This window comes from Myotis davidii, unplaced genomic scaffold, assembly GCF_000327345.1.
Source record: "Myotis davidii unplaced genomic scaffold, ASM32734v1 scaffold370, whole genome shotgun sequence".
In the NCBI taxonomy this organism is placed as follows: domain Eukaryota; kingdom Metazoa; phylum Chordata; class Mammalia; order Chiroptera; family Vespertilionidae; genus Myotis; species Myotis davidii.
In genome coordinates this window covers 17,378,267-17,389,825 of record NW_006288615.1, presented here as the reverse complement: position 1 = coordinate 17,389,825, position 11,559 = coordinate 17,378,267, and positions in this window count along the sequence as shown.

Genomic DNA, 11,559 nt, shown 5'->3' with positions numbered 1-11,559 from the left:
CTCGTTGAGTTGATAGAGTGGCCTTGTGTAGTAGGTGTCGTATAGGGCTCAGTGGCTCAGCCTCCCCAATCACCTGAGGTGGACACTCTTGTTGCACCCCTTTCTGGGATGTGTGCACAATCTTGTTGTAGTTGAGCCTTGATTGCTGTTGGTATCACTGGGAAAAATTGACCTCTAGGCCAGTTGGGTGCGGGGACCAGATGTAACTACAGTGGGAGAGCTGCTGTGCAGGAGACACCCTTATGGGCAGGACTTGCTTCAGTGGGGCTTTGGTGGTCATTGAGTCTGCCCCTTGAGTGTGTCACTTATGGATGTGAAGAGTTGTAATCTGGTATGGTCTGACACTGACCACTGGGTACACTGGCTCTTTGGTCTCCAGGGAGATGCAAAGTCAGCCACTGTTGGGGCCACCCAGCAGGAGCTACAGAGATATCTGCAGATTCCTCCTCTTTGTATCGGATTTAGAAGTGCCCAGAGGAAGACCAGCTGTGAAGCAAGGCAGGCTGGTGCTGGTGCCAGCCTTGGGCCCTTTATTGATAGCTTTGGGGCTCCCTGACCCAGCTGCAGCTTGTTTGACAAGTTTTAGGCTGAGAAAGGACAGGCCATTCATATGCAAAAGCTGCTGCACACACCTTGGGTGGGGTTGTAAATTGGGTGGGATGGGGTCTCAGGGAATCCAGGGCAGAGCAAATAGAAATGTCTGACAGTCAGCCCTGTACCAGGGAGGTCCTAGCATGGGAACAATGACCATTGTGAGCACCTCTGAGCACCTCTGTCTGGAAGAAAGCCGCCCCCACATTCCTGCCCCGATGCCAGACAGTCCAGTTTCTCCCCACATCTGTCTGGGTCCCCCAGAGCCACGCCTGGCACTGGAGCTCAGAGCTAGTAGGAGCTTGTAAATTCAGTTCATGGTGCTGGCCTTTTAAGGGGAGCAGCTGGGTCTCTAGCAGCCTGTGTGTCTCTCAGCCCCAATTCACACTTGTTTTTATAGTCACACTTACTGCCCGAAGGGACTTCTTTCCCCAGCTCTGGAACCCTGGGCTGGGGGTCTGGTGTGGGCCTGGGACCCCTTCCTCTCTCGGGCAGCCTCCACAGAGGTGATCTCCCTCCCAGTTAAAAAGCGGCACACCTGGGTGCTGGCCCAGCCTGGTCCATGCCTCCGCACCTCCTACCAGTCTCAATGTGCTTTCTTCTTTACTTCTCTAGTTGTACTTCCACTCAGCCAGCTTTCCCGTGGTTCTGGATAATAGTTGTTCTGTATCTTAGTTGTAATTTTGATGTGGTTGTGGGGGGGCAGCAAGTACAGGCATTTACCTATGCTGCCATCTTGGTTCCTTCTCCAGTAAATCCCTCTTACTTATTTTAATGTGGCAACTAGAAAACATAAAAATTACATATGTGGCTTATCTCTGTGGCTCACATTCTGCTTTTATTGGAGACTGTTGGATTAGAATCCTTTGCTAATAATCATTGCCATGATCATGTGTAAGGGGTTAATGGTATTATGGCCCAAACATGGAAAGTGCTGACTTGTGGTGTGGCTGGAATGTCCAAAAGTCAGTGTACTGAAGGTCATGGGCACACCACCAGGGCAGAAACACAGAGATTCTTATTGATGAAAACAACATTTTTAAACCTGTTTTTCTGGAGTTGCTTCAATTGAGGCCCATTTCTCTGACCTGAAGGCTTCTAATTATAGTATCTAATGCTGGTGTTGTGTATTCACTTTTTTAAGGCACTTAGAACAGTGCTCCATAGTAAATGCTTTATAAACATTTGCTATTTATTCACCCTTTTCTTAGGAGACAGTGAACCTCTTTAAATAAATGGGTTTTCCGGATAGTGGTAACATTCTTTGTGTGTTTTTTTGCCCCAAGTTTTTAGTTTGGGGGAATGGTGACCTACTTTGGCCCTTTACCAGCCGTTAGGGGCTGCCACTGATTGGGTCTGCCCCAAGTGCTACTTGGACCAATGATGGAATATAGACCCTCTTTCTAGTGAGTAAGGTTTGGGTGTGGTCTGTGGTCCACCATGCCACTGTCTGGGTGTCTGGGAGGGATTTTATTTCTGGGACATCTACTTAAGCACTAGGTGTAGTTTCCCTGCCTTACTTCCCTCATGCTCTCCCTGGGCTCCTTTATATATATATTTTTTATATATGCTTTAGATATATTTTATTGATTTCAGAGAGGAAGAAAGAGGGAGAGAGAGATAGAAACGTCAGTGATGAGAAGGAATCATTGATTGGCTGCCTCCTGCACGCCCCCTACTGGGGATCAAGCCTGCAACCCTGGCATGTGCCCTGACTGGGAATCGAACCGTAACCACCTGGTTCATAGGTTGATGCTCAACCACTGAGCCACCCAGCTGGACTCCTTTTCTGCTCTGGATATCTTGACCGTGGTGTCTGTCACACCTTAAACCTGCCTTTAGCTGAAAGTGTCCTGCCACCCCATCACATAGCCCCTGCTTGTTAAATGTGGCCAACTTTAATGGTGATTACTTAGAAATGATAAATAAATTTGGCTTTGAGATAGCTACTAGTAACTGGGTAATGCAGATCTCAGCTGTTCAGCTGCTGCTAAGATCATCTAGATCAGTGGCTCTGAACAATAGACGAGCTTCAAAAGACCTAGAACATTTTCAAAGGACACGTTCCCTGCAATTCTGATTTTCTGGGTTTGACATGGGGCTCTGGCATTTGTGCTTTTGAAAAGCTCCCAAGGTCCCCTGGCCAGTGTTGCAAAGTGGTTAGAGCATTGGTCCATCCATCAAAGGGTCTCTGGTTTGATTCCTGATCAAGGACATATACTTGGGTTGCAGGTTCAACCCCCCCGCCGCATGCGGGAGACAACCAATTGATGTGTCTCTCTCACATCAATGTTTCTCTACTCCCCCTCCCTCCTTGCCTTCTATTCTCTCTAAAAAGCAATGGAAAAAATATTATCAGGTGAGGAGTAACAAAAAGAAATTTAAATAGGCAAAAAACCTCAAAACTCCCAAAATAACTCAAGTGAATACACTTGAATAAGAGTCACTAGCTAGACAATAATAGGAACAGATATTCCTAGAATCACTTTGTGTATTACATAATTAATTTATTTGATGTCAAGATTAGATTGCTAATATTTTACTTCTCAAGGTACCCACTTGTAGACTTCTTTGTATAAAGTGTGTGTGTGTGTGTGTGTGTGTGTGTTATATACTTTTTATTTTGTGCATTTCCAGCAATCAGCACAATGCCTGGCACAGAGCAGGCTCTAATTAGTCACTGCTGAGCTGATGACTATGCATGCTGAATACATATTTGTAGAGAAAATATCTTTTAAAATTTTTTGAATTTATTGGGGTGACATTGGTTAATAAAATTATATAGGTTTCTAGTGTAGCGTTCTATGGTACACCATCTGTATATTGTATTGTGTGCTCAAAGCCAAGTCTCCTTCTGTCATCATTTATTCCCCCATTACCCTCTTCTGCCAGCACCCATCCCTTTCCCCTCTGATAATCACCAAACTGTTTCTGCATCTGTAACAACCTGTTTTTGCATCTGTAAGGTTGTTGTTGTTTTTGTTTTATTCCTCACCTGAGGATATTTTTTCCATTGTCTTTTTTTTTTGGGGGTGGGGAGGGAGGTAGGGAGGGGCAGAGAAAGAGAGAGAGGTAAACATTGATGCGAGAGAGACTCATCGGCCAGTTGCCTCCCACATGCACCCCAACCTGGGGTAGGGAGGGAACACACAACCCAGGTATGTGTCCCTGACTGGAAATGGAACCCTCAGCCCTTTGGTGAGCAGACTGGTGCTCCAGCCACTGAGCAACACCAGCTAGGGCTATACAGGTTTTTGTTTGTTTAATCCCTTTACCTTTTTCACCCAGCTGTCCTCCCCTCCACGCCCCCCCCCCCAGAGAAAATACCTTTAAATTGTATTGCATGAAATGTTTTTCAAGATGTCTTTAAAAATATCTTTAAAAATGTATTGAAAGTTTCTATCAAATGTTCCGCGTTTCAAATAAATGAGAAATAGGCTTCGAAAGAGCCTGGCCGGTGGCCCCGTGGAGAAGGCCCACGTAAGAGTTATCACTGCACAGAGCGCGTGGAAGGGGTGGCTCGTTTGTTTTTGAACAGACAGGAGGGGTGCAGCTGCAGGTGTGGCCTTTGTTGACACCCAGCTCCACTCTGTGGCCGTGACTTGCTGCTTCCTGTCTGAAGAAAGCAGTACAAGGGACCGAGGCTGTCTGCTGTTTGCATCTGCCACGGGCCGAGCTGTGTTGAAGGTGGTGGTGATGATCCAAGAAGGAAAAACAACGGCAAGTCTGCCCGTGGGAGCCTGGCTGTGGGGTAATGATTTTCACAGGTCAGCTGACCCCTGGGCCACCCCGTGCAGAGCAGCACCTGTGACTGCAGACACAGCTGTTGGCCTCCTCACCCGCTCACCCACCGCCCCCGAGCGGTCACCCTCCAGCCCCGGATGCCCTTGGCGGTTAGGTCTGACGTTTCCTCAGGCACCTTGGTGCTTGCTCCACACCCACCCCGCCTACTATTTCTTAGATTTTTTAAAGAAGAAACAACCCACAAACACATCTAAAAACTGTTCAACTGATGAGGAATTCTAAAAATGACTGAAGAATAACCTTTATGGGGGATGAGCCTTGTACAAAGCAGCGCTTTCAAGGGCCCCGTGGGAAATCCACGCCCACGTGGTTGGCCAGTTGCATCTTTTCACCCACAATAGATGGTAATTTGAATTCGTTTTTAATTTAGCAAGAATTTGTTCGGTGATGTTCCACTTTCACCGCCTCTTTGTCAGAAAAGGAGAGGACCACGTTCTCAAGTTGGTGGGTTTTTTCCTTTAATAAACACCCTGCTGTCCTGTTTCTTCCTTTGTAACTGCCGGGAAAGGAGGAGTTCAAATCAGTCTGAGTGGGAGGTCAGCAGATGAAGAAAGAGAGGAACCCGGGTGTGCAGACTTTCCACAAGTCCCTAAGCTGCACCTGCACCACCAGTCCCCACCCCGCTTCACTGTCGATGATGGCAGGTCAGTGCAAAATCATCTGAGAAACCACAGGCTGCCCCAGGGGCTGCTGTTGTCCCTTGCTCAACTGAAAATGGCTCTGCGGGAGTGGACATCTGCAAGCACAGATGAAAGCAGCTGGTCGCACATTCAGAACATGAGGAGGAGCAAGCAAGGAAGTCTTCACAGCTACACAAAGACTAGGAACCTGAATGTATGCAGGGGATATTGGGGCTTGCTTTCTCTCGGTTACTACTGAGTATTTATTGAGCATCTGCTCTGTGTCAGGCCCTGTGCTCACCTGCTGGGGGTACACTGGTGACAAGAATCCTACTTTCACAGAGCTGCGAGCAGTGGTCTCCAAACTTTAGTCATTGCACATCTCTATAGGGAAAAAAATGAGTCTGTTTATGCTGCTTTTATTTATTTTAAAATTATGTCATATATTGCTATATTATGTGTATCATATGAAACGAATTGATTAGGATGAGATAAATAAATATAAATATCTATAGAGAGATAGGTAAATTTTAACATTTTCTTCAAACCCTCCAATAGCTTATCTCACACAACTTCTGGGGGTCAGGCACCCACTATGGAGACCACAGATAGGAATAAAAGCATGATTTGGAGTCAGATTTTCTGGCGCCAGCACATAATTTTTGTGTGATCTAGGATGTTTTATTTAATATTTATAAGCCTCAGTTTATCCATTTGTAAATGGGTGTTATAATAATACCTTCCCTAGAGTTACAGTGAAGATTAAATGAGATAATCATGTCAAGTGCTTAGAAGGCTTCCTAGCATTTGGAAAGAGCTCAATAAATGTTAGTTATTATTATAATTATTATAGTCTCTTTGGGGAGAAAAACATTAATTAACCATCTAAATACTTAATTTCACTTTTGATATGTACCGTGAAGGGCGAGTATAGGAGGATGTGTATGAGGAGATTTAACCTAGTCAGTTTTGAGCTGTGTTTTGAGTTTAGGAGGGAGCCAAGGTTGGAGCCGGAAGAGAGCATTCGCGACTGAGGGAGCAGCTCATGTGAAGGCCTGAGTCAGGGAAGAATCTAACTCATTGGAGGAGGGGGACAAAGGCCCTGTGAGAAGGAGAGGTCGCCCCCTGATGCAGTGGGAGAATACTGTAAGCATTGTATCTGTTAAGGCACTTAGTCACAAAAAACAAAACCCACAGTAGTTTAAGCAGAAATAGACTTTATTAAAGGATATTAAGACACTGTCCAAATCTCCAGGAGGGCCAGAGAGTCAGGCTTGGAGGTCAGGAAGCCAGAACAATGCTCAGACCAACCACACCACCAGAGTGAATCAGCACAGGGCCCCTGCTACTCCCTCAGTCTAGACTCCACAGCACAGCCCATGCTGCTGCTGCCCCCGACAGCTGGGTGCCACCATTACCACCCCTTCTAGAAAATGGATTCTGCATGGTTGGCTTCCTCATGTGGCTCATTTCGACTGAAGCCTTAAATCCTATGCCAGAGCATCTTTCAGGTAGAGCTTGGATCATGTGGGTGAGGCCTAGCTGCAAGGGAAGCAGGAAGAGTGAGTTTTTTGGCTTTTACTGTGGGGAAGTGATTACCCCTCAGATGGGAAATTCCCCACTTGTAGGACATGATGTCAAAGATTTTGGACTTGACTGCTCTCACATCAGATGTTTGCTTTGTACGGTTGGAGAGGGGCAGGGCTGGAGGTTCAACATTCTTCTTTGCAGAAATGGAAGAGAACAAGCCTCAAACAACCAAACCCCAAACCCAACCATTTAAGAAATGAAAAAAATGTATACCTCCTGGAAATTTCATTCATTGGCAATTTTAACAAGCCCTTTTCAAGGTATAGTGCTGAAGGGAGTCAATGCATGAGTTTGAAGTGTATGTCATTCCAGTTTATAGTTTATCTCAAGAAAATTGTAGGTCTTTTCTCTCAAAGTTTCAGTCTGGAAAGGCCCAACTCAGATGCCCAAATCAGCTTTTTTCTGAGGGGTGGTGGGTCAAGGACTGGAAGGACCTGAAGGAACAAAAATATGAGATGTAAGTGTTGTGTATGTCAGAGGAAGATGGATCAAGGAAGTAAGATGAAGGTCGAACAAGAGAAGCCACTTTATGTAGAAAAGCTGCCTTAAAAAAAAAAAAAAAAGAAAGAAACCCTTAATGATATCATGATTTTTGTTGATTCAGGAAGCTAGTTGAGATGGCAGGACATTTTTTTATATATTACCAGAAACAAATTACTGCTTTAGTTCAAGTAATAAATAATGCATTTCTAAACACAGAGAAAATATATAAAAAAGTAGCTGTGGAAGAGAAGGTCAAAATGAAACTATGGCAGGATGGTTTCTATGCAGCTCAATATATTCTGCTTAGTAGTCTGACTTAAGGCCAAAAATAGGATTCTCACTCAATTCTGTTATTCAAAATAAAGTGGTACAGTACTTTAAAAATAGAAGATTGGGAAACTCTTTAGTATTATAATACAAACCATTTTAATTATTAACTGATTATTTAATAAGTTGAAACATTATAAACCAGTTAAATTCCTTTAAAAAGGAATGTTCTTATAGTCAAGAAAAAATTTTTGACTGTATTTTTGGTATCAGCATTTCGCTGAAACTTGTACGAACTTTTGTTTCAGTGATTTCTCCTGACAATATGGTCCTTAATCTTTTGGGGGACTCATAGAACCTTTCAGTAGCTAATGAAAGTTATGAATTATGTCCCTAAAAAAAAATACAGTCTCATCTTACTCCTGCAACAAATTGGTGTGTAATTTCAAGGAGGTTCAAGGACCCCAAGTTGAACTCCCGATTTAAGTCCTGGCTTTCTTCCCAAAAATCATGGGGAAGAAAACAGGAAGCTCAGGCTGGTGGTCGGTGATGATGTTCTCGAAGATGAACAGTCTCAAATGTGCCAATGGCGCGCGCGTCCCAGGCCTCCTTGTGTGTAGTACTCTGAAAGACTGGGTTTGCGGGTATTGGCTTAGTGGCCAAGAGGAGTTTTGCATCAGGAGCCAATCAGTTAAATTTATTCTACCTGCAACTGGCTAGGTAGAATGGAAGTGAAAGTGGCACCAGCACTGCTTCCTGCTGGCTTCTCAGGACCCCACCTCACACACAGACCTTGCCTGGACCAGCCCTGTGCCTCCCTCCTGGGATTCCTGCGGTGTTAGTGCTTTTGAATAATATGTTCTTGTTAACTTCCTAATGACAAATAATAGCTTTCCTACTGAGTTTTTACTTCCAGGCAGACGTGCATTTTGTAAGAGAGGGGACTTTAATGTCTTTATTCAAAGGTGTCTTTTCTGGTGGGTCTGGTTTGGAGGGCAGGGGCTGGGAGCAGAATTTTGGGACGGTCTCTGTTGAATTCATGAAACTCCTGAACATAAGACAAAGTCTTTTAATTGCAAAATTACACATAAGATGAAAATGAAATGCCTTATTGGATAGTTAACAGGAAATATAAATTTCTACAAGGAGGAAGTAGCTAATAGCATTTAGAGGCTGTAGTACAGTGGACTGGCAAGACTTTAGGATTTAGAGTGAAAAATCTGGTTCTAATTCTGCCTCTGCATTGCATCAACGCAGGACGGGTAGGGGAGATTTGAGGCTCCTTAAAAAGCGATTTCACCCAAGGGCGCATAACAGGCCCCATTTTGTGGCTTCCAGTTTTGAACATTGCTGATGAAACCATGACAACAGTATTAACCCTGCAGACTTAATTTGGGACAAATTTCTCAACTTCCTGAGCCCAGTTTCCTCTTCTATAAAATGACTGTGAGAATACCCACCTCACAGTGTTGTTAAGTGTCCTTAAATGAAATAATATATACTATGGATTTCATCAATTCTAAGACACATACTACTCTCCACTCTCCTGCCTCAGCATTAAAAAGTTCTCTGAAATTGAGATGGCATCTTGGAGTAGGCACAGGTTTTAGGGGGCCCGAGCCTTATATTATTTGGAAACCTTTTTAAAAAGAAAATGTAAAACAATGAATGCAAAACTTAGGAAAGAATGTGAATATTTATTTAGATAGAAAATCACAAAAAGTTACACATTTTAAAAAGCTGACCTAATTCACAAATACTATAAAATTCATAAAGGCAACATAATATTTTTTAATTAATGTCCTGACACACTTCTGTAATACCTCTTTATTCTTTTTTTTTGATGTATGACAGTGGTTTTGTTATGTCATTTCTCAATTCATAAAGGCAACATAATATTTTTTAATTAACGTCTGGACACACTTCTGTAATACCTGTTTATTCTTTTTTTTTTGATGTATGACAGTGATTTTGTTATGTCATTTCTGTAGAGAGAATAGGTAAACAACAGTCTCCTTTCTCTATTGTTGATGGAGATTTATTTTTTACTATAGATAATTTAGAAAAGTGTGTTCCAGCTTTACCACTTGTGAGATAAGTTTTTAGGATTGTTGTTGAATTTGGAAATGCTTCTCTAAAGTTTCTTTCATATGTGTGCTGTTAATATTTGGAAGGATTTTCCACAGACTAATTTTTGGCTTCATAAACTTCAAGCCTTTTTTCCCCCACTACCCATGCTGTATAAGTCTGGTGGGCCTAGCAGGACATGTTTATATTGGATACACCCTCCAGCCCTGCACCTGAGGGTCCCACTGCCAGGAGAGCTGGCATGGTGGAGGGTAGGATGGTGGAGGCCATTGCTACACCAGGATGGCTATCAATAACTCAACTGATGAATGTGGCTGTGACCATAAGTATATCCCACTGGACCCAGTCTAAATGTATTCCCCAACTTAACTTCCCCTTTAGCAAGATCCCCAAATTGCCCATGGCCCCTCCAGTGCCACCCAGCACAAGGGGAAGTGTGACAGAGGGGAAGTCAGAGTGAAAAGAGACAGTGGGCTGATTACAGTTAAAATATCTTTTGCAGATTTTACAAAAACATATGGCCATGTGAACGCATTGCTGGGGCCCCACTGGGAACCTTGGAAGGGTTCATGCAAGTGCAGGGCCTTGAGGCTTTAAGTGTATCTTCTCTTCACAGTAAATGCACCATGGATGGCATCCTTCAGTTCATGGTCTTGTTTTTGCTTTTCTGGTGGCACATGAAGTAATGGGTGTGTTACAGTTGGTGGCGACTTAGATCCCATCTGATTCATGCGAAGCACCCCGCACAGTGCCTGGCACACACCAGGCTCGGTCAGTGTCCTCCCTCCTAAAAAGCAGAGTCTCCAGCAGTGGCGGGGGCTGTGTCCTTCAACTGCATTATTGGAGAATCGGCTCTGTATAAGTTGATATACCATTAGCTTGCCTATAAAAATTTTAAATTGCAGTTTTCGAATTCATGGATCTTAGTTCAACGTCAATAAAAGGTGATTGATGGGTAACCAGTGGGTGGCTGGGGACAGAAGATGTCCTGTTACTTTGTCTGTGGTCGATGATAATGCACTCACTTCCAGCCAATCACTAATAAGGCAAGCCTTTCGCTAAGAACCAGGGGGAAAATGGGCTCCAATGGACTGAAGACACCTGACTTTTGCAGAATAAAGGAGAATTTTCCCTGGACTCAGCCCCGACACTGACCCTCACCTTCCTGAAGGGCATTTGCAAGGCAGCCCGAGCTCAAGCCCAGTCAGGAAGCTATGGATGACATTGTGTTTTATTTGCCTTTCTGCTTCCTTCTTCATCTTTTCTTTCGCTCTTTCTTTTCCTCCATTTTGCCCACATTTTGAAAATCGCTTACTTGTCACTTCCTGAAAAAAGAGTCCACTTTCCCTTGTGTGTTAATACTCTTGAGTATGCTATCTGACTCCTCACCCCTCAAAGCTGCTATATATAAAGGCTAAGGGCATGGAGTGCTGAAATACAAGGGGTCTGTCTGGGAAGCCAGTTTCTGAGTCAGTTAAAAGGCATATGTATTTTCTTCCTTTGGCACCAATTTAAATTTGCCACAATTCTGAGGCTGCCTAAATGCTTTATGTGAGACTGTATGTTAATTCTGCTCTTAAATACAGTAACCCCATTGGTCCCACACCAGAATAGGTATAATTATGACGGTGTTATTTTATGAGCAATTAAAAGGATTGTGAATAGTTAAGATTCATTCTAGAATGAGCATGACATTTATTAAAATAAAGGGATATATTTAAAAAGCAAGCCTCTTTCAATTCACAAGGATCTTGGTGTGCCTAGAATCTGATTTTGTAATAGTTGTTTTCCCTAAAGTAATTTGGATGCTACATTAGTTCTAATTATGATTTCCTGTTTAGATGTTTAGAACCCAGAGACCTTCTTGTTATGTCCCCAATAGTGTATTTCTGGAAATGACTTCAACCAATTGCATTAGCTCTTGTTCCTTTGGTTTTAATGTGGTTCACCAGACGGGAACCAGGTTGTCCAAGTGTGCAACCCAGACAGCACAAAGCAGTCGGTAGAAAGAGTTTAAATTATGCTAAGGTGCTGTGTGGTCCGAAGGCTAGGTTAAATGAAGGAATGTGGTTATAGCTGAGGGCTGGGGAGGGCCCCATGTTTTGATATCTGAAAT